Here is a 25,364-nt window from a genome sequence, read left to right on the forward strand (position 1 = left end):
ATGCTGGAGTGGTTTGCGCCGCCCCGGCCGGTGCAGAAGGGGCTTGGCGCCACGCCAACCGGCACCAAAGGGCCTCCACCGGCCGGCGCGAGTTGGCGAAGGCACGGGAGTGCCAGCGTGTGCTGGCGTCATCCCAGTGCATGCGCAGGGGGGTTTATCTCTGCGTCGGCCATCGCGGACTGTTACAGCGGCTGACACGGAGGAATATAGTGCCCCCACGGCACAGGCCTGCCCGCGGATCGGTGGGCTCCGATCGTGGGCCAGGGCACCGTGGGGGCACCTCCCGGGGCCAGATCCCCCCATGCCCTCCCGAGAACCCTGGAGGCTGCCCCGGAGCCAGGTCCCGCCGGTAAGTACCTGTTGTAATTTACGCCGGCGGGACCGGCCGTAAACGGGCAGCCACTCGGCCCATCGCGGGCCAGAGAATCGCCAGGGGGGGCCGCTGCCAGCTACCGGCGACCGGCGCAGCGTGATTCCCGCCCCCGCCAAGCCCCCAGAGCCGGAGAATTCGGCAGCCGGCGGGGGCGGGATTCACGCCGCCCCCAGGCGATTCTCCGACCCGGCGGGGGGGTCGGAGAATCCCGCCCATGGAGTCGCCATTTTGTGAATTGCAAAAAGTCTGAGGAACAGCAAAGGCCACAAGTGTTGTTTGAGGTTAGAATTTTGGGTAGCACTTTGTAAAATTTTGTTTCTTTGACGAGCGCCATTGGACCAAACTTCCAGAAGGGCCTAAGTTAACTTTCTCCTTCAGAGGATCTCTGAATTGTGCTTCTCATTCAAAGACAAGTGTATAAACCATGCAAACACTTCTGAGCTGTCTTCACAACCATATGAACAGAATTTAAAATTCATTAAAAGATGTAGCAGTTTCTCATTCTCTAATAAGCTGTACCTAAGCATCTTATTTCTGTGTTTAAATCACCGAAGAAAGGAACAGGATGGATCCTCAATTTACTATGTATTATTACAGTTCAGTGCGATAGATTCTTTTGACATGGGCCAAAACTCCACGGCTTATTGAGAGAGAGACTATCTTCATGCCAGGAGTTAAGTTACTTTCTGGTTAATTCCAAATCTACATCCAATGACAGCATTTGGAAAGATTTTTTAACAAAACCATTTAGGAACAGAAAGTTGTCCGTGTATTCCTGAAAGAGATGTCTTCACAAATCAAAGCATTTTCAATGCCCAATATTTCCAACCCGTTCACCTTTCAATGATAAATATACGTTTCAGTGACAAAAAATTCTTTGTGATCCAAGAGTCATTCAGTTTTATTCATTCACGTCTATGTTTAATTTATTAATATTATCGAGGCTGTCTGTCTCTTAAAATAAAGTGGTCAACCTCTCACTCCTGTGGTAATTTTGCTGATTTGTCCGACAGGATCATTCAACTCAAATAAAAGATTATTGGCTGGAAATTGGCGTGCCGATTTTCAGGTGTAGGGGGTCGTAATTTGCGACGTGCACATGTCTGTTCAAATTAAAGTAGGCAACACAAAACATTTGTGTACCTACCTCATCTGAATGATGAAGCTGCTCGCTCAAGCACCTCCAGCATGGCTCTTTGCCCTTGAGCATTGGTAGCAACCAGGTGCCCCTTTAATGGAAGCTGCACAAAACGACTGCCACAATGGAAATTTCTGCAAGCTGAACACTAAGACAGACAGAGCAATCCACAGTAACAGACATGGTGCTGGAGACATCAGTGGGGCAAATGGGCAAGAGGCGGAGAGAGGTCAAGGCGTCCTCAAGGACAACCCTCAGACGGTGTGGGAGCAGAGTACAACCAACTTCCTCTGAACATGAACAGATTCACACCTTTTAAAAAATATTTCGCTTTTCTAATCTTACGACAAAAGTGAATAACCTCACACTTTCCCAAATTATACTCCAACTGCCACCTTGGTGCCCACTTACCAGATAGGAGGCGCGTTTCTTAAATGTCGATCACATTGATGGTGTGTTGGTGTGTGCCAGACCAAGCTGGTTTTCGACAAGAAAGAAGCACGTGTTCAGGTCCTAACATTACCCACTTTCATTAAAAATGACTTTCAAAGGAATCTCAAAACAGGGGCAATTTTCCTTAACTTTACTGAAGCATATGACACAATCTGACACAATGACCTATTCATTGGTTACTGACACCATTGAACTGCTCCTTCAGGACAAGACTGTCCAGGGTGTATATAGGTGACAAGACCAGTGCTGGAGGAAGTGACAATTGGGTTCTCCCAGGGGTCTGTCTTAGCCCCTGTTCAACTTGTCCACCAACAACCTACTCCTCGTGGTTTATCTACACAGATAACATATGTTGTGGTGTGCAGGATCAGACCGTCCCCAAGCTGAAAAACACAGTAAATGATGATCATGAAAAGTTAGCCGACTGCTACAAACATTGTGCCTAAAACCAAGCACCGTGTAATACGGTCTCTAGCACATTCCACCTCCACGATGCCAGCACCAAGGGGAAACTAAACATCACCCTCGATGGCCAGGGACTGGAAAACAATCCTCACTCTGTTTACGGAGCTGGCACTACTGACAGCACCTTCAGGTACAGACACCCTCATCAAGACTGCAGAAAAAATTAAAACCCACAATAATCCTCAGTAAACTAGCCGGTACCTCCTGGAATCAGAGGCCAGAACACTTCTGGTATCTCTCTTCTACACTTACCATCATGGCATCAATTGCAGAATACTGCGCACCAGTACAGTACCAATCTACCCACATGGGGAGGCAGTGGCATCGTGGTATTGTCACTGGACTAGTAAATCAGAGACCCAGAGTAATGCTCTGGGGACCCAGGTTCAAATTCCACCACTGCAGATGGTGAAATTCAAATTCAATATAAATCTGGAATTAGAGGGCTGGATTCTTCCGCCCACCCGCTGTAAGATCAACATGTTGAGACACGGAGAATGGAGAAGTCTATTGACCTCAGGCGGGATTCTCCAGTCACCGGGCAGATGCAGCTGGAGAATCCCACTCAAAATGTAACGATGACCATGAAACCATTGTCAATTGTTGTAAAAATCCATCTGATTCACTGTCCTTTAGGAAAGGAAATCTGCCATCAGAACCTGGTCTGGCCTACATGTGACTCCAGACCCATAGCAATGTGGTTGACTCTTAATTGTCCCACAAAAGCAATTAGGGATGCGCAATAAACACTGGCCCAGTCTGCGTAACCCACGTCACATGAACGAATAAAAAACGTATTTGATGTGCAACTCAACAATGTACATTGTCACAAATACTCTCCAACTCACATCCCCTGGCTCCCTGACCTAAGAAACATTGCCTCTCCACCCTTTCCCAGCCCCTCCTCCCCTACATCCCAGCACCCCCTCCGCCACCATATCAGGAGGGAATTGAAACGGCATACTAAACTCCAACCCAAGCTTGCACTTTTTCAATGACCTCCTCAATCTACCACCAGTACACATTCGCTCACACCACCACATACAATTAAACACACCAAGCCGAGGACGAACAGCTGAGGACCTTCGGCAGGAGAAAACATCCTCCAGTAATCAGTCTCTCATTGTAGATGCAACAGCTCATCCACCCAGCTTTGATCTCCTACTCTGACAGTGGCTTTATTAAACCATTTCCAGACTGGCCACGGCCATCGGTGGGGTCACGAAGACCATCTAGGTTGGAGTGACCACTGACTAAACTTGAAGGTGGGCATAAAGAACTTCATCTGGCAACTGACAAGGCAATTGCTTGGCTCTGTGACTATGCACACGCTAAATAATAATTAAATTGCCAACTCAAGCCTGTCAAAAAATCTTTGTAGCCTCTTTGTAAACTCCTAATAGCTTAAATTCCCACACTAACTTTAAATTGTCAGCCCACCCCTTCGATACATTACTCAGTATCTAAGACATTAATGCAGATTGTAAATAACTGATCGCCAGACTGATCATTAAGGCATGCGACTAGTCACAGTCTGACGATTTGAAAGTTTCCCATTTATCTATACTCTTGTTTCCTGTCATTTAATCAATCATCTGTCCTTGCTAATACGTTATCCTCACCTTCATGAGTCCCATATTGTGTATTAACCTTTTTGGGTGGCATCTTATTGAATGCCTTTTGGAAATCCTACAATTCAAAATTACTTCAATTTAGTTCCTTGTCAGCCAGACTCACACATGCTGAATATCCAAACAGAACCCATCTACTGTATTCCTGTTATCTACCCTACTTTACTTGTTTCACCTCCCTCTCATGCACTCTTGCAAGGCTCACACCCACATCACACAGCTTGCACATCTCCCAACTTTTCAACTATGACGGTTATCGCCTTCGAAATAGATTGCACATCACTCATGGACACACTTCTCTCTTTTGCAGGACAAAGTGGGGCACAACAAAGGCAGCAGGTGATAACCAGAGAGTGCCAGGTGTTACCTGCATGTTCTAACCTCCAGGGAGGAACTGGATGATTAAAGGAGCTGATAGTTTCTTCCTATCTACCCAATCTCCTCAAAGAAGGAAGTCCAGAACAGGGAAGCAACCTTAAAAGAAAAGTTCAACCAATCAGGACTGATGTTAGGAATCACTGCTTCACACAGTGCAGAAGGAGGCCACTTGGACCATCGAGTCTACATCGACCCTTTGAAAGAGCCCTACCTAGGCTCACGCCCTCATCCTATTTCGACCGAACCGTTTCCGACACTAAGGAACAACTTAGCTTGGCCAATCCACCTAACCTGCACATATTTGAACTGTGGGAGGAAACCGGAGCATCCGAAGAAAACCCACACAGACATGGGGGAAACCCCCACAGACTGTCACCCAAGGCTGGAACCGAACCCGGGTCCCTTGCGCTGTGAGGTAGCAGTGATAACCACTGTGCCACCGTACTGCCCGCGGTGGTGATGGAAATCAGAATTCTCTACCCCAAAAGATTTGTGAGGCCAGATCAATAGAATATTTAAAAAATTAGAGTGATAGCTTTTTGTTAGGCAAGTGTACTAAGGGTTACAAACCACGACAGGTCGATGGATGAGATGGGAAACAGAGAGTGATGATATAACGGAATGGCGAATCAGATTTGCGGAGCTGAACCCAACTACTCCTATTCCTAATTCCTAATGAAAAATCAAAATCAAAGTCACAAAATGAAGTGATGTCTGGGTTTTTTTTACCCTGGGATCAGTTCTGAGAAAGTGTGAGGAACTATTATTTGCCATAGTTACCTGTAGAAGAGCAAAGTCTGTTGATAAGTGAGAAAAGGAATCCCTTTAGATTGGGTCACCAATTACACAATCAAACAATGCTTGGGAAACAGAACATTCACTTACCAATCGAGCTGCTGGGCACACCAGCTGAAGATCTAAGATCAGCAGCAGCATCAGCAAAATCACAGTGAAATTAGGGACTTATTGCTTCCTCCATCAATGCCTTCGTTCTACTTATGGATGTTCAAATGCTGATATTCTGCTATTGCGACCAAGACAACAACTCTAGGCATTGATATTGCACCTTTCCTATGGGAGTGTCTCAAATATCGCAGAGATGCAATTAAAAAACTATCACCAAACCAAAAAGTGGATATTCAGAAGGACAGCCAACAATTTGATCACAAGGGATGGATCGTAAGAATAATCTTAAAAGAAAGAAGGGTGGGTGAAAATGTAGACAGATTTCAGGAGGAAATTCTACAGAGTGGACTGAGCATAGTGCCAATTTTGACATAAAATGACAATGATACACAAGAGGGCAGAGCCAGATGACACAGAATGGAGGGATTTGTAGGACTGGAGATGGTTGCAAAAGTAGGCCACAAAAGAATTTGAGCATGTGAATAAGTACCTTAATTACGCAGTGGAATTCTCTGTTAGCAGGATCCTCCGGTCTGCCAGCTGTGCACCCACACCCATGGGTTTCCCGATGTCAAGGGATGGCCACAATGGGAATCCCATTGGCTGTTTGCAGGAACCGAGAATCGCCACCAATTGCGCGCGCGTGGCTGACGCGGCGCCGGTCGGGGGCCGTTAAAAGAGGCCCCCACAGTGATTCACCGAGTGCAGCTGGCCGAGTTCCCGACGGCGTGGTTCTCTCATGGTTCCACCTGTTGGGAACTCGGCGTGGCGGCTGCAGACTCAGTCCGCGGCCGCTCTGGTGGGAGGCGGGGGGATCATTCACGGGGGGGGGGGGGCTCCAGGATGGCAAGGCTACTGATCGGAGGCCACCAATCCGCGGGTGTGCGCAATCTGGGGGGGCCTATGTTTCCAGTGCTGACCCGCGGTCCGTGGGTCGGCCATGTCACGCGGGGCGGCTGACGCAGGCCGCGACGTGCGCATGTGCCACCCCCGACCGGAAGTCCAGGGTCTCGTATCGGCAGCCAGAGCTGCGAAGACTTCTCCGGGGCCCTGCTAGCCACCTGCAAATCGGAGAATCACCCTGGACTTTCTCCAGGTAAGTCCAGAGGGATTTGCGCATGTTCTTTCGCAGCTGTGGGGACATAGCCCCATTATTGGAGAATCCCGCCCCTTTCATCACCAGAGGCTCCCAACTTAAAAACCTTCAACCAGTCAGTCACATTTTAGCACCAAGCTCTCGATCATCCTACAGAGGTACAAATTCAACACTGCTGTTAGAGATTCAGAAGAGTCCATCTCCACCTTCAAAGCCAGGCACCCACCAAATGATCGAGCATTGAGATTTCGGTGCAGCGCTCAGCAATATGCTACGTGACCATCTTCAACTTCAGCATCCAGAAAAACTCCTGGTTGAAACTAAAATCATGTCAGACAAAGTGATCGAGATAGCTCAGGAGACAGAGTGCGCCAAAAAAGGCGCAACTGAGCTCCAAAGCAAGGCAAAAGGGAAAGTAAACCAGTTGTGGGCAGTATGGCTGTGAGGAGCGTGGAGAGATGAACAGCAACATCAGAGAAATAAACACAATACTTGGGACTGGATCAAAGGCAGATAACCTGGAAAGAATGGGTCGTCAGCCCAAGACAGAAATTGATATGGGGAAACCACCCCCAGGAAGCTTGTCATTGTCGCGAGTTTGTCTGTTTTCATTGCAATCGAAGAGGCCAATTCCAGGCATATTGCAGCAATCCATGTCACTAGTGAACCAAGTGGAGAAGAGCACTGAGGAGGAGCAAAAATGTACCATTTGGACATAGTTCCCAATCAAAATAATTCGACAAGAGAATGGAAAACCCATGAAGATGGAAGTCGACATCAGGGCATTTGTTGCAGGTTGGGGAGCAGACGTTTGATTACATTCAAAAAGGGGCTCAGACCCTGAATTTGGATAACATGATGGCTGTCATGATATGCAGACACATATATAATGATATACAGGCAGGCACAGACAAGCAGCTGATGGACACAGAGAACAGGACATGACCAATAAGCAGGCAGGACACTCAGGGGTGGGATCTGATTATAAAAGACACGAAGCACTCACACTCCGCCTCTTTCCACTGATGAACATCTAGAGAGTCAGTCAAGGGTGTTGTTACAATCTCACACCTCCACCACGTGGCTAAGAGCTAGTCTGGTTCACTCAGACAGAGTAACCACACTTAAGTTAGCAGAGTCGAACTCACAGAGAACTGTGCTATTAGTTCAATAAACCTGATTGAACTAACTTCAAGGTCTGGAGTATCTTTTTGTATCAGTTGCAGCCAGTATTATACCAGTGTACCTAACACGACAATGGCCAAGCTGTCAACCTATATAGCGTAGCACTAAAAGGTCTTGGAACCACGAGTATCCCAGTAACTTACAAAGAAAAAGAGGCCCAGCTGCCTTTGATTGTCGTCGAGGGGCACAGACCAAGCCTGATGGGAAGGGACTGGTTTCAGTGAATTAAACTAAGTTGGCTGGAAATCTTTAAAATCTCGACAGTGTTTTTCAAAATGTCCTCCGACGATACGAGGACGTGTTCCACAATGAGTTAGGCTGGTTCAAAGGAGTGAAGGGCAAATGTTATGTTATTCCAGACTCAATACCAAAGCTTTTTAGGGCAAGACCAGTCCTTTGCACCCTGCCTCAAAAGGTCGAAGTCGAACTAAATCAATTGGAGGAACTGAGTACAATTAAACCAGTGTAATTTTCTGAAGCCAGACTGGTCAATAAGAATCTGTGGGGACTTATAAATTCACAATCAATCTGGCTGCCCAGGTGGATAAGTACTCAGTCCCCCATAATTTAGGACCTCTCCACCAAGCTGGTCAAGGACTCGCTGGTCCCCGGATGGACTGACTCTGTGATGAAGTATTTTATTTTATGTATCTTGACACTTCACATAGCTGACTTTGTAAAATGTAACAAGGGACTTAAGGGGGGAGGGGTGTGATCGGACTGTCTCTTTCAGGGAACGGGCTTGTCGGTCGCATGGTTGGCTTGGAGCCAATTGCATGTGAGCGCACAACCTCCAACCAATAGAGAGAAAGCATGGGGCCCTGGAGGTGGGGCCTCGGGTAGTGTGGACACCAGAGCTGGTGATTGAGGACCTAACTATCATTGCTCTGTGCCTGTATATAGTTGCCATTTCCCACTGTCAATAGACCTCCTTTGTTATTCCTGGAAGTCGCCAGTGTATTGTCTCGAACCACCACATTGGTGTACAGGGATGCAATAGGAATGTAGTGTAAATCCCAACCCCCACAACCATATCCTCATCCCACTGGGTGAGATAGTATAAAAGAGATCCTTACGACCCTGTCATCATGTCAGCTTTGTTTAAATAATGCCTAAAATCTAAAAAAAAGGAAAGGAAAGCTGACCAACAGCTCCAAAAAATATATATATTTTCCTTTTGCCCACTGGAAATGTTAACACATTTCTGAGGATTCTGGGACAAGTCATTTAAGTCAGTCATTCTGTTGTGCTTTTTGTGGCCTCGGCAAAGTAAATGAAGTCTACTTATGAACCTGACGTTCAATCTGTAAACAGAGTGATTTGCAGTTTATTTTCACATCTATCAACCATTTTATTTTTTGAAAGTTTATTTTGTAGCTATTTTGGAGACGTTGGTTGCATGAAGGGATCAACAGATGCTGAAGAAATGTAAGTTAAAAGTTATTTATTGATGTTATTCTCTCTATTGTGTCTTTATATTCATAATCCTTAACACAACAGCAGGTCTGAAAATCACAATTGACATGGACCAGAGGGTTTTATAGGCTTTTAACTCACACGCTGGGCTTTCAAGACAAGAACTATTATCTAGCCTATCTGTTCCCCTTAATGCCTTGAAATCTTTGATGAAATCACTCCTTAACATTTTAAGTTCAGGAGATAGATCCCTATTTATATAATCTCTCCTTTATAATTTAGTCCTTGAAGACCAGGTATCATACAGGTACATCTAAACGATACTCTCTCTAAGGCAAATATATCCTTCCTTAGGTTTGGTGCCCAGAATTGAACATCGTACTCTCGTGGGCTTTATATAGCTGTGGTGTGACTTTCTCCCCTTTATATCTAGAGGACTAAAATAGAAAAGGTCAACATACTAATAATGTTTGAGATCATTTATGTACCTGTGCATGGTATTTTTTATGATCTATGTGGATGGTGCCTGATACTCTTTGGGTGGGATTTTCTGGTCCTGCCAAAGGTGACTCCCTGCAGTGGGTTCTCCGGTGGTGTGCGATGATTGGAAGATGTTCGGACAATTGGATTCTAAATATTGGGACAATGTAAGGGTTCAAAGCTTCAGGGTTGGAATGTATTTATTTGCAGTGGTCAAGATTTTGAAAAGGATTTTGTTTTGCTTCTAGGAAAAGCAGGTGAAATTGACCTAGGACTGTGTTTTTTAGTCTGGGCTAATGTCTAGTGGTTTGCCTGGGCAAGTCCCTGGGGCATTTAAGGGCTTTGCAGCCTGCAGAGAGGATTTGTTTTAGCTTGGGGAGATGAGGTCAATGCTGGGGAGAGCCAAGGAATGCAGGGAGACATTTTGAAAAGTTGTGGCGAGAAGCGGTTTTGGAGAAAGCTGTGCAGCGAGAGGGCTTTTGAGAAAAGGCTTTTGGAAGTAAAGTCTGATCTGGTAACCCTTGTGTTTTTTAGACCACAGATAAAGGCAGTTTTCTTTCCCAGTAGGATAGGGGGAAAAAAAGAGTACTAATATTTTAAAAGCAAATCATTCTTGTCTGAAGGCAAGGAAGAGGCTGAAACTATTTGAAGATATTCAGCCAGAGTCTGAATGAGTTCTAACAAGAGCCAGAATCTGTTCTGTGTCACAAGTATTACTCTATACCCAGCTAAATTTAAGATAAATTAAGAGCTGTATTTTTATTTACTTGTTGTGTAATGGGAATTTGTATAGTTGTATTAAGGGGCATTTGTAAGCTGTTCTTGTTCGGGGTTGAAGTAAACGTTTAATATTGTATTTATAATAAAGGTTTTGTTTTAGAAAACCTAAGTCCTTATTTTTGTCATGCAATCACTCCTTGAGCAAATCATTCTTTCCACACAGCCTTAAGATAAACTTAAATATTGCGGTTTCGGTCCAGTATCCTGCCCACTGTTGGGATCTGGTCTAGGACCCCAAACCAGGTGGGACAGGCGAAGGCAGCATAGACATTGGTAGGACTGGATGATCCTGCCAGCAGCCAATGGTGAGCCATCTCTGTCCCTGAAAAGCATGCCATGGGTGTTGGGAGGGAGGGGGGGGGGGGGGGGGGGGGTTGGCAGCAGAAAACCTAGCCCATTGGATCTCTACTGTTTATAGCTTTTTACCATTGACAAAATACCATGTTATATATTTTTTAGGTCTAAACTAGATGGTCATGCACTTGTTCATATTGAAATCAATTTGAAACAGTTCTTGCCATTCGCTTAGTCCATCACTATCTTTGTAAAGTTATGCCTCTGTCTACTTTGGCACCTATTTTTGTGCAATTGGCAAACGTGGCACTGTATTCCATCAGCCAAGACATTAATAAATATGGTGAATAGTTGAAGGCCCATTGCTTTGTGAGATACCACGAGACAAGTTCCCCAACTTAAGAGTACCTGCCCAATATCCCTACTCTCTGTCTTCTGCCACTGAACCAGTTTCCTAATCATGCCCATAAAACTTCCTCCAATTCCAGGAACTTTAGCTTTAACTAACAGTCTTTTGTGAGGGACATAAAAATAATATTTTGAGGGACATAAAAATATTCAATCTGCTTCATCAGACATGATCCAGCTGCATTTTTACAAATCACTGTTGGCTCTCTGATCAATTGCAAATGCTCACGGTGTTTCGCCAATTTATCCTTCACTGTCGATTCCAGAAATTTCCCAACAAAAGCTGTTGGGCAAGCTGTATTTTTCAAAAGCAAATCATTCTTGTCTGAAGACAAGGAAGAGGCTGAAACTATTTGAAGATATTCAGCCAGAGTCTGAATGAGTTCTAACAAGAGCCAGAATCTGTTCTGTATCACAATAGTTGCTTGGTTTTGCCTCTCCCAAGCTTCCTAAATAGCACAGTGAAACCTGCAATTATTCAAACGAAAGGCTTGGTTTCATAATCAAGAGAGCTTTAGAAGATTATAGACTGGGCATCTGCAATGTTTCCATCTACTTTCGTTAAAGCCCTATAACAGTAACCATCTGCTCCTGGGGATTTGTCACCATGTCTTTCCACTGTTTTTATCATTTCTGTTACTTTGCTTACATTAATTCTGCTATGTCACCATTCCTGATTGTGTATTAGTTTCTATGGGATGTCTTGCATGCAATTCTCTTCTTCTATTGTAAGTACTGATGACAATTAATTATTCAACATATCTTCTACTTCCTTATTTTTACTTTTACTTTTAACACCCCCATTTTCAGTTTCCTGAGCAATCTCTTTTTCCCCAATATAATTGTAAACACAACCTGATTTCACGATCCCATGTAAGTTTCTATTCCTATTCCGTTTTTGTAGCTGATACCTTTTGTTACCTTTTTTTTGCATCTGTTCCAGTTGCCAGGATCTGCGCCTTTTTTTTTTACAAAGTAGGGCTAACGTTTTAGAAAGTCTGCTATGATTGGGCATAAAGCAAACAGGTCTGGAGCCAATTGAGAGATCGAAAAATATATGCTGATATCATTGATGCAACCACAGATTTAGCCAAGTCAAACAAGGCTCCTTCGACAGTACCTTCCAAACCTGCGATCACTACCATCTTGGACAAGAGCAGCAGGTACATGGGAACACCGTCACCTGCAAGTTCCCCTCCAAGCCACTGGTCATTCTGACTTAGAAATACATTACTGCTCCTTCACTGTCACTGGTTCAAAATCTTGGAACTCCCTCCATAACAGCAGTATGGGTGTACCCAAAGCACATGACTGTAGAAGTTCAAGAAGGCAGTTCACCTTCTCAAGGGCAACTAGGCGTGGGCAATGAATGCAGGCTTTGCTACCAGCACCCACATCTCATGAAAAAATTAAAAACTCTGATGTGTCTTTATTCAATATAAAGGTAAGGTGTACAACTTCTATTCATGCAACAGCTCCAATGTAATAAATGCTTCAAGGCATTTCACAGGTATATTTTAAAGCAGATTTTGACACTGAGCCACATTAGGAAATATGCGATGTTGCAAAATTTTGTCAACCAGGAGTATCTTACAGGAGGAAAGAGAGGCAGAGATGTTTAGGGAGAGATTTCCTGAGCTTAGGGATTTGGCAACTGAAGGCATGACCACCAATGGTGGTCGGAGATGCTCAAGAGACCAGACTTAGATGAGTGCTGATATCCTGGAGGGTTGTGAAAAATGGACACAAAACTTACCAAATGTTAACATAAGACTGGGGAAGAGAGAAAAAAGGAAAATAGAGGGCTAGGCTAGCAAAATAATGGTTTTGTTTAAAATGGCTTTAAATATTCACCTCAGGACTATGGAGTTAATCTGGCACGAATGAAACAATATTCAAAGCTTCAGAAAGCAACAAAGAACTACTTCGAACGGAATAACCTTTGGACTGTATGTGGAAAAATTAAAGTAAAACATTGGGCAGGATTCTCCGATTGCCGATGGCAAAATCGCATTCGGCAATTGGCCGGAGAATCCGTTTTTACGCCGGAATCGGGGGCGGCGCTGCTTTTCAGATGCTCCGCCCCCTCAAAAACGGCATACTCGAGGAGTACACCATACGCCATTGGTAAAGCCACAGGATGTCACCCGAAGCCCTCCTCCGATGCTCAGCCCCTGATAGGCCGACTTCCCGACGGCGTGTGTCACGTGTCCTCTCAATTTTCGGGGACCTTACATGGTAGTCCAGACTGTGTCCAGCGCCGCCAGAGTCGCTTCAGCGGGAACTGGGGGGACTGCTGGGGGGTGGTGCAGGGGTGGCAAGGGGGTCACCGGGGGGGGGGGCAGGTTTTGGCAGGCGGGTCCGCGCGCGGCCGCCGCCATGTTGTACGGCGCAGCGACCACAGGCCACCGTGCATGCGCAGCCGCGGACCTGGCCATTCTGCATCTACATCGGCTGGTAAAGCCGGGGGCTTTACGTGGCGTGGCTGCTAGCCCCCCACCGGGCAGAGCATCGGTGCAGGAGCGGCGGCGACGTTTTGGTCCTAAGACCAGACGGATTCTGCAGACATAGCCGCAGAATCGGAGAATCCAGTCCAATGTTTTCATAGAATTTACAGTGCTGAAGGAGGCCATTCAGCCCATCGAGTCTGCACCGGCTCTTTGAAAGAGCACCCTACCCAAGCCCACACTTCCACCCTATCCCCATAACCCAGTAACCCCACCCAATACTAAGGGCAATTCTGGACACTAAGGGCAATTTAGCATGGCCAATCCACCTAACCTGCACATCTTTGGACTGTGGGAGGAAACCGGAGCACCCGGAGGAAACCCACGCACACACGGGGAGAACGTGCAGACTCTGCACAGACAGTGACCCAAGCCGGGAATCGAACCTAGGACCCTGGAGCTGTGAAGCAATTGTGCTAACCACCATGCTACCGTGCTTGTCAATCCTCTTGAATTTTCTGATACCATCCAACTCCACTGTCTCACTGAGCAAGCAGTTCCAGCTGCACACTACCTTCTTTGTGAACTAATTCTGTCTAAAGTATCTACTCAACTTTTCTGATTGGAGCTTGAGCTGACTGCCACATTCACGTTCCATCTTCACAATTTCTGAGATCAGTTTTACAGTAATTAACTGTCTCGGGTATCTGGAATCCCATAGAACACTGGTTTGCCAAGACATTAAACCCAAGTGAATTATAGCAACTCGATGTAATTTACTTAAATTGGAACCCTTGACTGACATTTTACTGGAGCCTTCAGAGGAGTTTTATCATCAGATATGACCTAATAACTAGAATGTATAGCATTGTACAGTGGTTTGCTGCACTGTGCACTGTATTGTGCAAAGCAGCGATATGACCATAATTCTTCAGCCAGTGCTAATGGTACCTGCCGTGCCTTCAAGGAGTAATACACAGCTAGGCATGGATTTTTCTTCTGTGTCACAGGCTGCAAAAGAAAAATCTATCAGGAATTGCCCCAGGTCACTCTTGACTTTGACTAGTTCGAAATTATTCACAGAGAACCAGTTGCCTGCCCATTCTTTTCCTGAACGTCATTGCATGGAATGGGGAAGCCTGAACAAAGGCAACAACATAGTCCTAAAATAAAACTCAAAGCAAGACCCATTTTTTTTGTGAAGCATGACTGGCAGGTGAACATGAAGATATATTTACAGATCATCCAAACCAACAAACTTCACAGCAGATGTATTGAATCATTTATCTGCTTGAGCCCAACAAAGATTTTTGAGCTTTCAATTATTCGGACTGTGGAGAGGACGGATTGCACTTTGATCAAAAATTGATGTCTGAGATAATAAGTCAACCACCTCTGAGGCAGAGACAGAATTGCTGTGGAAAAGGTAACAACATATAGATCTGCCCTGTTTATCTCAGTAGTGTACTAACTTTCCAATGAGGATCTGATCTGTGTAAATGGGTATTGAATTTAAAAACCAGACATTGCACAGACATAGTCAAATATCCAGGATGCTCTTGTCCTAAATATCATGCAGTTGTTACATCTGTTTAAGTTATAAATGTGAATATGGGATGCATTCTTCAAAATGACTAAAAGCAAACAAAACTTATTCTGAATAGTTTGAAGGTCGCAGCATATTTTTAAAAACCCTTCTTCTCTAAGAATACTCATTGTTTTAAAACCTTTCTTTTCTGAGAGTGGTCAATTTCCACGCACTCTGTGTGCTGTTTGGAGCTGGTTTGGCTTTTGTTTAGTTTTAAGTGTGAGTTTTCTTGTACCATTAAACTTCTGAGCTTGAGTTTATAATGTTGCTACTTTAATTTCCCACACAGCCAAACAGGAATGAAATGTTATGCTCAGCCGTAAATCAACTTTCTTCATCCTAACACTAGCTAAAAACTAAATGGGTTCACTGGGTCTCCCACCCAAAATCCAGAAAGCATACCATGAAAAATAATGAAGGTCCAATTGTGACCACTCTCCACTATTTCTGCAAGTTTTCTTTTTGTCTTGTGAGGGATAGAACTTCCTTCTGCCCTGTACGCTACAAATTCTAGCCAGGGTTAGAAATTTCCTAAGGTCGGTTCTTAAATAATGAGCAATAAACTGACCCTGGCCAAAATCTCCTGGTAACCAAAACAAATATTTTAACAAAAAATGAAACAGGCAGCTACTATATAAACAATAATTGTTCTGCGCAAGCAACAAATATAAATTGTCAATTTAATCAAATAAAACCAGTTAAATAAAATCACCGCAAATAATTCTGGTTTCCCTTTTCTCCACTACCAATCCACTACCAAACAGATCTGTCCATCCCTCTCAATCCTCAGCTCCAGTGGCATTTAATTTTATATGTTTATGGGAAATAGTCACGAGACTAGTATTTATTGGCCATCACTAATTTCCCTTGAGAAGGTAGTGGTGAGCCGCCTTTTTGAATTTCTACAGCCCATGTGGCATAGACATATCCCATAATGTTGTTTGGGAATGAGTGTCAGGAATTCGACTCAGCAACAGTCAAGAAATGGCGATGTTGTTCCAAGTCAGACTGGTAGATGACTTGGAGGGGATCTTGAGCAACGGGTGACCAGTGGAGTGTTTTCTATTCAATTCCCATTGACTTCAACTTTACTTGGTGCCACATTGTGTCAAATGCTGCCTTGACGTCAATCGAGGTCACAATCATCTCACTTGTGACAAAGCGTCGTCTACATGAAACGTTGACTCCATTTTCCTCCCTCTCCACAGATGCGGATTAATTGCAGCCATTTTTATATTAAATAAAATGTCACTGTTTGTGTCAACAAAACACAAACAAAACACTAATATGCTAAAATTGTCTGAATGACAAACTGTAGTGTTAAACTATTACATGGCATTAGGAAACCAGATTGGTGAAAATGGTAATGAGATTAAATAAATCATCGTAAAAGATTTGAACATTGAAAAACAGCAGTTTCCTCTGCTGAAGGTGTCAATGGATGTTTCATTATTACCCACATTGCTGAGTACTCATTCAATTCCCTGCAGCACTGACATTCTCAAGAATTCACATCTCCAATCAACAATTCCATATCACAAAATCGATTCAGGTATAGACCCATTTACACAATTTATCTCATTCGAGCTTCAGAGACCACCTTACATTTTAACTCAGCACTTTCTGAAAGTACAGACACATCAAGCAGCTTTTCCTGGTGGTTTATGTAAAAAGGATAGACCAGGTTTACACTGGGTTGCAGGCAGTTATTAGGATTCTGGCAAGAATGCATTGCAACAGGGGTTCAAAGGCTTATCTGAAGCAGCATTAAAATCTATCTCACTGCAACTAAGCAGCTTTCTAACACTGAGCTGAGCCACAGCTTCAATGTAATTGCTCCAATTTATTTTCAAACACCTTGTACATATTATTAAAATGCAGTGGGTGTTTAGCTCCGAGGACAATGTACAGATAATTCATTAAATCCGGTGCTAACAACATAGCGGTGCAAAATAAATCGTATGAATAAGTGGCAGCATTACCTTTTATCAATCAGATGATAGAATGTTCACAGAGTAAAGACTGCACTGAAGGGACTTGTTGATACATAAATAAAATCCGGAACACCACGTTAGAACAGTGACAATACATGATTTGTGCCATGTATTCTTACAGATTTGGGCATATTTTCTTTGGAAATACACACATTGACCAGACTGGAGAGTCATGATGATACAATGGGGTGTGGAGTCTTCAGAGGGAGAGAGAGAGATCATTTTAATCATAGATCAAGAATGGAGGAAAGTAGTGAGAGACTGTTTTCACATGTTCAGTGATTTTTCAGCAAGTTGGCCAGAAGTTTCTGAATGGGGGAGGCGCGAATCCCGCCCCGCCGCCCTATTCTCCGGTGGCGTTTTTCGGGGGCCGGCGGGATTCCCACGCCACGCCAGTCAGGGGCCGCTGACAGCGGTTACTCACCTCACGCACGGCATGACCTGGCAGGTAAGTGTGCGTGGGTGGTCCTGGGGAGGGCGCGGGGAGATTCCACCTCGAGGGGGGGCCTCCACGGTGGCCTGGCCCGTGATCAGGGCCTACCGATCTTGCGGGCGGGCTGTTTCCATGGGGGCTTTCTTTCCTCCGCGCCAGGCCCCTGTAGGGCTCCACCATATTGCCCGAGAAGGGAACCCCCGCGCATGCGTGGAAATACGCCGGCCGTTCTGCGCATTCGCGAACTCGGGCCAGCCCTTCGGCACCGGCTGGAGCGACACCAACCCCTCCATCATCAACCTAGTCCCCAGAAAATTGGAGAATTCCTCACTTTCGGGGACTGTTGACGCCGGAGTGGTTGGCGTTGGTTTTCCCACCGACGTGGGGACTTAGTCCAATCCTGTTCTAATAAAGGCGAATCTCGCGAGACGTTGCGACGCAAAACCTTTCCATTGTGGATGGGGGTCATTTTTTGGCAAATCTGCATATTAGAGCGAGACAGTTGGTCTTACTCTAATATGCAGTTCCCCGAGATAACCAAGATGTTCGGATCTATCCCCTTCCCCTTGGAGACCTCGGGCGAGCACTGTTCAGTAGTAGTCTCCACAAATGGGGACCAGGCTGAAAGGCACTTGTTGGGTGTCTCTCAGGGGATTGGAGGCCCTCAGATGAATGCCCTTTGAGCAGGATGATACCCGGATACTGCTGCTGACACCTGGGCATCCTGGCACTGCCAGCCTGACACCCTGACAGTGCCACCTGCGTACCAAATTGGCATATTTTGCACAGCAGTGATCGGGTGGGGGTGGTTCCTGAAGCGGGTGTGGGGAGGGGTGAGGGGGGCCAGGGGAATCCCTTACAATAAGTTGGGGCTTGGGGGGTTTGGGGGCCACAGTGGGGGCTTGAGAGAATGGCGTCCCGATCTCTCCCTGCACTGAGGAGTTTCGGCAAACAGGGCTCGTCAGTGCGGGAAACAGTGCAGCCTTGGCCAAGCTGAGGCCCCGTATCTAACCGGAGTCACGTTAGGTGGTGAGCGTCAGGAAACACGCAGCTAAACACACTCATTACGGAACATAGTTCCCTTTTGGTTCAATCATGCCTGCTGTATTTTTGTTTTTTATACCAAAGTAGAAAACCTCATATTTTGACAAATTGTATTCCAATGCCAAATTTTTGCTCACTCGCCAAATCACCATTAAGCTTCTTTGCACCCTCCTCACAACTCACAATTCCACCTGGAAGAGATTGGAGACTACAGGGGGCCAGAATTGTTTAACTAGGAATAAAGAGCGGGATTCTCCGACCTCCCGCCAGGTCGGTGAATCGCCGGGGGGCGGCGTGAATCCCAACATGCCGGCCGCCGAATTCTCCGGCACCAAAAATTCGGCGGGGGCGGGAATCGCGCCGCACCAGTCGGCGGGCCCCCCCCCGGCGATTCTCCGGCCCACGATGGGCCGAAGTCGCGCTGCTGTCATGCCAGTCCCGCCGACGTGAATCAAACCACCTACCTTACCGGCTGGATTGGCGGCGCTGCGGGCTCCGGGGTCCTGGGGGGAGCGTGGGGCGATCTGGCCCCGGAGGGTGCCCCCATAGTGGCCTGGGCCGCGACCGGGGCCCACCGATCCGCGGGCGGGCCTGTGCCATTGTGGCACTCTTTTCCTTCCGCCTCGGCCACAGCCTCCACGATGGCCGATGCGGAAGTGACCCCCCCCTGCGCATGCGCGGGGATGACGTGAGCAGCCGCTGATGCTCCCGCGCATGCGCGGACTTCCGCTGACCGGCTAAGTCCTTTCTGCCTGGCTGGCGTGGCGCCAAAGGCCTTTCCTGCCGTCCGGCGGCGTGCCAACCACTCCGGCGCGGTCCTAGCCCCTCAAGGTGAGGGCTTGGCCCCGAAAGCTGCGGAGAAATCCGCACCTTGGGGGCGGCCTGACAGCAGAGTGGTTCACACCACTCCATCCCGCCGGGACACCCCGCCCTGCCGGATAGGGGAGAATCCCGGTCAAGGTGTTTACACCGGGAGGCAATGGTAACAGCCTATGTGAGTCACCCAAGTCCCAGAATAGTGGAATAGTGTTGAAAATATCAGGTCGTAAGCAGCCGTGCTTTCAACTGACTATTTACTTCCAAGATAAAAGAAAGTTGGGATCTCATTTCCATCTGGATACACGACCCATGTGATTCACATTGCCATGGAAATGTGCTTCAGGAGGATAAGTGTCTAAGGTATCTCTGAGAACTCACAGACAAGTTAGAATGCCAGGGTGCAGCAAAGTGAGAGAGCAGCTGGAGGCCAAATGTCCCTCTGGCACACCTTCAGGTATGCAGGTGGCAGCACGCACTCAGGATTGGAAAGAGCAAATTTATGAGGAGTCAAAACAAGACTGGAACAGTTGCCTAGCTTTGGCAATGGTGCCCAACCTATTTGTACAAGGGACCACGTTTCAATTTTTTTTTTTCTCAGTCACATCCCACGGCCAGTTGTAAAGGAATGCAAGTATAAATACGGAGTTAAAAGAGAATCCAGCTACAAATCAAGAATTGTAAGATTATAAAGTGTGATTCTCCGATGAAATAGGGGTTAAAAATTAAAATAAGAGTTCATCTGCTGGACAAAGTTTCAAGAAGTTTATAAACATTTCTGGGCATAATTGTGTGCTTAAGGAAAACAACATGTTGTGGCATAGGATTTGACAAATCCTCTAACATAAGATAGTTCTTGAAAAAAATAAGAAAAGCCTCCCCATCACCTCAGCAAGGCATTGATAAATTGTAAGATATTACAATCTAACATTGGATAACCTTAAGGATGACCCGAAATAACTTGTTAACTGAATCCTGGAAACTGAGTGCAGTAACCACTATCTGCACTGCTGAGTATGCTGTTTGTGTGAAGGATGTTGACGAAAATGAACAATGCAAATTAACAGAAAGGGTGTTGTTCAACATGCTTTTTGCTGGTGCAGTTCTTTTGTGGTATAACATTTGAAACCACAGAGTAGGAATTTTAGATTCATTGCATTTACTCCAACATCTCACAAGGTAAAGGCATAGCAGCTGTAGTATCATGATGATAGCTCTCCTGTTAATTGGGATAGAGGTATTCTTGCTCGACTTGGTAGTTTTGTACTCGGGAATTTAAGTTAAAGACTACTACAGATCTTGAGGGATATATTAAATATCTCTCTGAAACATTAATAAGACTTGGATTCACTAATCGCAACAAGATTATACTTACTTTTCCTAGAATTTTGCAATTTACCAGCTAAGTTGAATTGCATGTTCGGTTCTTTAATAAACTTTCATACAATTGAGAAAATATATTGTCTCATGTAGTTTTCTATGTCAGAACTTGAAAACCCATCTCTGTGCACTCTTCAGTTAGGAAGAAAGATGCCCTGGAAGCGTGGGTGGAGTACTTGTATTGCTGGGCACAATGGATGCTGCTGAAAGAATCATATGAGTGGGGGGGTGATGGTGGCTCTACAACTCTGTCTCTCTCCATTTCTCTCCCTCGCGATCTCCCCTTGTTCTCCTTCTCTAACTCCCCTCACTCTCCCTCTCCCCTCACCCTCCATCTCCTCTTGCTCTCCCTCTCTATCGCCACCCTCGTTCTCTCTCTCCATCTCCTCTCGCTCACGTTCTCTTCACCTCCCCTCGCTCGCCCTCTCACCATTTCCCCTTGCTTGTCCTCTCACCATCTCCCCTCGCTCATGCACTCTTCCTCTCCCTATTTCCCCTTGTGCACTCTGCATCTCCCTATCTCCCCTCACTATTACCTGAAGAGCTTTCTTGCTTACTCCACTCAAGTGTTCTCTCTATCTCCCTTTCCTGGCTCTCTCTCTCCTCACCCTCACTCTCACTTCCCCCTCCCTAGCTCTTTCTCTCTTACCCCTCCCTCGGTCACTGTCTCTTACCCCTCTCTCACTCTCTCTCTTCCTTCTCCTTTGCTCTCTCTCGTTTCCGTCCCTCGCACTCTTCCCCTCTCCTCTTCAACTCCTCTCTCTCCCTCGATCTTTGTCCCTCTTTTTACCTTGTATTTCTCTCCATGCTACCCCTATCTATCCACTTCCTCTCTCTCTACCCCATTGTACTATTTCTAACCCCTTCCATTCTCTTTGCTCCTTTCCTCTCTTTCTTCCATCTTGCATTTTCCCTTCTTTCTTTTCTCAGTTGTGATACAAGTTTTATTCTGTAATTTAAAATATAGGGTGCCTCAAAGGATAGTGTTTAGTTCTGGGCATTTTGACTTCTGTTGCAGTGGAAGAATTGAAAAAGTGTAATCTTGTTGTGTCATCCTTTCAGGTATTAACTCTAAGTTCTAATTTATTTTTTAAAGCTATTGGTCCATACCCAGAATATAGCACTTAACATACAAAATGAAGTAAATTTTCTGGTGCCATCCAACACTAGAATCGTCACAGACGGGACGGATAATTTGACGGACTATTGAAAGGCGCGTTGACCTCGGGTGGGAATTTCTGGTCTCCGGTGGGCGGGACAGGAAAATCCCGTCCAATGTTAGGAAATGCTCAATCATAGACAGCAGTCATGGACATCACAGCTTTGAGAGACGGCTGAGAAACTGTGAACGATGATTGGTAAGTGAACAACTGAATGCCAATACGTTTATTTTATTAGTGAGACTAACGTTGCCAAAGAAGCAAATGTTAGCAAGTGCAAAATTATAAATTATGAGAGATATTAGAGTTTGAGCAGATTAGGTTGAAGAAAATGTGCGAGTCTTGAGCTATGTAAAGCATCATAGCAAAAGCTCGGCCATTTTCACTTGAGTTGTCTTCAGACGTTTCTGAAGATTGCAGGGCTGGACAAGGAGCCATACATTGAGGTGCTTACCCAAGCTGGCATGCCAAGCATTCACGCCATATTAATACAGCTAGTCACAACTGACATGGCTGATCAAAGAGCCAAAATGCTACAAGGATACACTGCGGTATTCACTTAGGAGTTTTGATATTGAACTTCAAGTCCTGGGAGAAACATGTCCAGGATCGCTGCACCTGGTACAGCCAAATAACAAATGGTGCGATCTTCTTTGAAAGCAAGCATATAACAGAGAAGAAATACCAGGAGAGAAAATCCAGAGCTAGGAACTCAATCAAAACTTAGTTGTTTGTGGCATCCTGTTCTATTTGTCGCAGAACCTTCTGGGCACAGTTCAGTCTTCGCTGTCACCTATGAACCCAGCACAATCGGACCAAACATCGCAGTTGATGAAAATAGTCATCTTCACCTTGAAGTGCGAAGAAAAATAAAAAACAAAAGCACAGATCCTCAGCAGTTACACAGCTTTCCTCAGTCTTTTCAAATCACAGAGAGCAGCAGTTTTAAAAACTCTGACGAGGACCATCAGTTCTCTGATTTCCTGAAATGATGGCCTCAAAAATGTCTGTGAAACTGGACATATCCACAGAGTATTTCAATCCTGTAATTAAGGCTGAGGTTTGGAAATTAGTTGACACTGATATGTTCTTTCCTTTGAGGTCACTGTGCCAGGTTTTGCTGGAGCAGGGCATCTAATTTGCTATCAGATAACCCGAAGCTCAAAAATATTTGTGCCCACAAAGCTGCTGAAAGTGCAAGCTGATAACAATGCAGTGAGGAAAAGTGGGCACCTGGCATCTTAGTGAACAAGACAGGCAAGTGTGTAACTTCTGAGCAATCATTTTCAGTGAGGAGTGCAGGACATTGTGCAGGTACAGCACTTGATATATCTGAAAATGAGGTGCCAACCTGGTGAAGCTATGACACAGGATTACATGTGCACTAAACAGCTGAGCAGCATGTGAGACAGAGCTATGCGATCCCACAATCAACTGATTAGGTCAAAACTTTTTAGTCCTGCCACATCCAATTGTGAATGGTGGTGGGCAATTAAACAGCCAACTGCAGAAGGTACCTGCATAAACATCCCCATCCTCAACAATGGAGCAGCACAGCACATCAGTGCAAAATACACAATATTCGTAACAATCTTCCGCCAGAAGTAATGGGCGTGATTTATGAGCTTCGTAACGCTCGACTGGATGACGCGGCGAGGCCGTTGAATCTCGCGAGAGGCCTCTCAACTGAACCTCGCGAGACATTGTGACCTGGATCTTGCCCCAACTGGGTGAGTGCCAGATTTCATATTTAAATGAGCTATTAAGCTATTAAGCACGACCTAACGGCCGTGCCTGGGAGACCTCATTAGGGCTGTTTAACACTGGTTTCCACAAATGTGTACCAAGCTTAACAGCACCTGGGGAGTCTACCAGGCCATTAGAGACAGATCACAGTATAATACAGTGCAGAAGAGGCCATTCGGCCCATCGAGTCTGCACCGACGCATGACAAACACCTGACCTGCCTATCTAATTGCCCAGATATGTCCCACACACTAAAAACAGGGCAAATCCAACTGGACCAATTACCACCCCATCAGTCTACTCTCAATCATCAGCAAAGTGACGGAAGGTACCAATGATGGTTCTAGCAAACGGCACTTGCTCAGCAACAACCTGCTCACTGATGCTCAGTTTGGGCTCTGCCACTCAGATGGGGTAGTAATTGGTCCAGTTGGATTTGCCCTGCTTTTTGTGGGCGGGACATATCTGGGCAATTTGTTACCCTACCATTGTTAGGGTAGATGCCAGTATTGTCTCTAGAACAATTTGGTTAGGAAAACAGCTACAGAGATCATCACAGCCCTTGCCTGAACATGGACAGAAGAGCTGAATTCAAGAGATGAGGTGAGAATAACTGTTCTTGACATCAATGTAGCATTTGACCAAGCGTGATATCAAGGAGCTTGAGATTAAATTGAAGACAATGGGATTGAAGAGAAATACTCTCCTGGCTGGAATAACACTCAGCACAAAGGAAGAATGTTGGGGTTGTTGGACGCTTATCCTTGCCCCCAGATATTGCTGCGGGAATTCCTCAGGATACTGTCCTAAGCCCAGCTATCATCAACTGCTGCATCAATGACCTTCCCTCCATCGTGAGGTCAGAAGAGGGACATTCACTGATGATTGCACAATATTCAGTACTATTCACGACTCTTCAGATACTGGAGCAGTCTGCGCATGCATACAGTAAGACATGGACAACATTCAAGCTTGAGCTGAAAAGTGATATATGACACTCGTGCCATTTAAGTGCCGGGAAATGACCATCTTCAACAGGTGAGAATCTATCTCCCCATGATATTCTATGACATTACCATCCACTATTAACATCACAGGAAGTTACCTTTGACCAGAAATCATCCATAACATGCACTGCAGTAAAGGCTCCTGCGACAGCACCTTGCCAACCTGTGACTATCTAGATAAGGGCAGCAAATGCATGGGAACATTACCATCTGCAAGTTCAGTCCCACGCATTGCTGACTTGGAACTGTATCACTGTTCCTTCGGTCTTGTTGGATCAAAAGCTTGGAATTCCCTCCCACCATGGGTACACTTACACCAGACAGCCTGCAGCAGCTCAAAAGGCAACTCACCACCGACTTACCAAGGGCAATTAGGGATGAGCAACAAATGCTGACCTTGCCAGCAATGCTCACATCCCACAAATGAACAAAACAAATTGAAGGATAGAAGAATGAACCATGGAAGCTCTGAGAAGGAATTAGAGGAGGTGAATTCAATATTTGGCACAGAAAATAAATAAAGCAAGGTTGGATTCAGGGAGAGGTTTAAAATCTACAAAAAATAATACTTAAAGGAGTTAGACTGCATATTTTAAATCAATATTCCATCCAAACGGCATGCACAACCACGTACCAATCTTAAAAGGATTGTGCAGTTTAACCATCTGGCTGCACACATCAAAGGGAACTTAGAGGAAGCATTGCTTCCAGTGCCAGAGAGGTTAATTGGCAATAATTAACAATGA

At 45.5% G+C, this 25,364-nt stretch overlaps 1 protein-coding gene and 1 long non-coding RNA gene across 4 annotated transcripts in view; one reads left to right on the top strand and one right to left on the bottom strand.

The window, feature by feature from the left end:
* LOC140410474 (CUB and sushi domain-containing protein 1-like) overlaps positions 1–25,364 on the bottom strand; it is a 3,392,839-nt gene that overhangs the window by 2,240,662 nt on the left and 1,126,813 nt on the right. The gene's annotated exons all lie outside the window — the stretch shown is intronic.
* The window catches only part of LOC140410473 (uncharacterized), a 178,467-nt gene continuing 167,663 nt past the window's right edge, over positions 14,561–25,364 (top strand). For all 3 annotated transcript variants that reach the window (XR_011940657.1, XR_011940658.1, XR_011940659.1), the window contains exon 1: positions 14,561–14,876. This is a non-coding gene — a long non-coding RNA (uncharacterized lncRNA). The remainder of the gene's footprint in view (positions 14,877–25,364) is intronic.

The sequence above is a fragment of the Scyliorhinus torazame genome, chromosome 4 (genome assembly GCF_047496885.1).
Source record: "Scyliorhinus torazame isolate Kashiwa2021f chromosome 4, sScyTor2.1, whole genome shotgun sequence".
Lineage (NCBI taxonomy): Eukaryota > Metazoa > Chordata > Chondrichthyes > Carcharhiniformes > Scyliorhinidae > Scyliorhinus > Scyliorhinus torazame.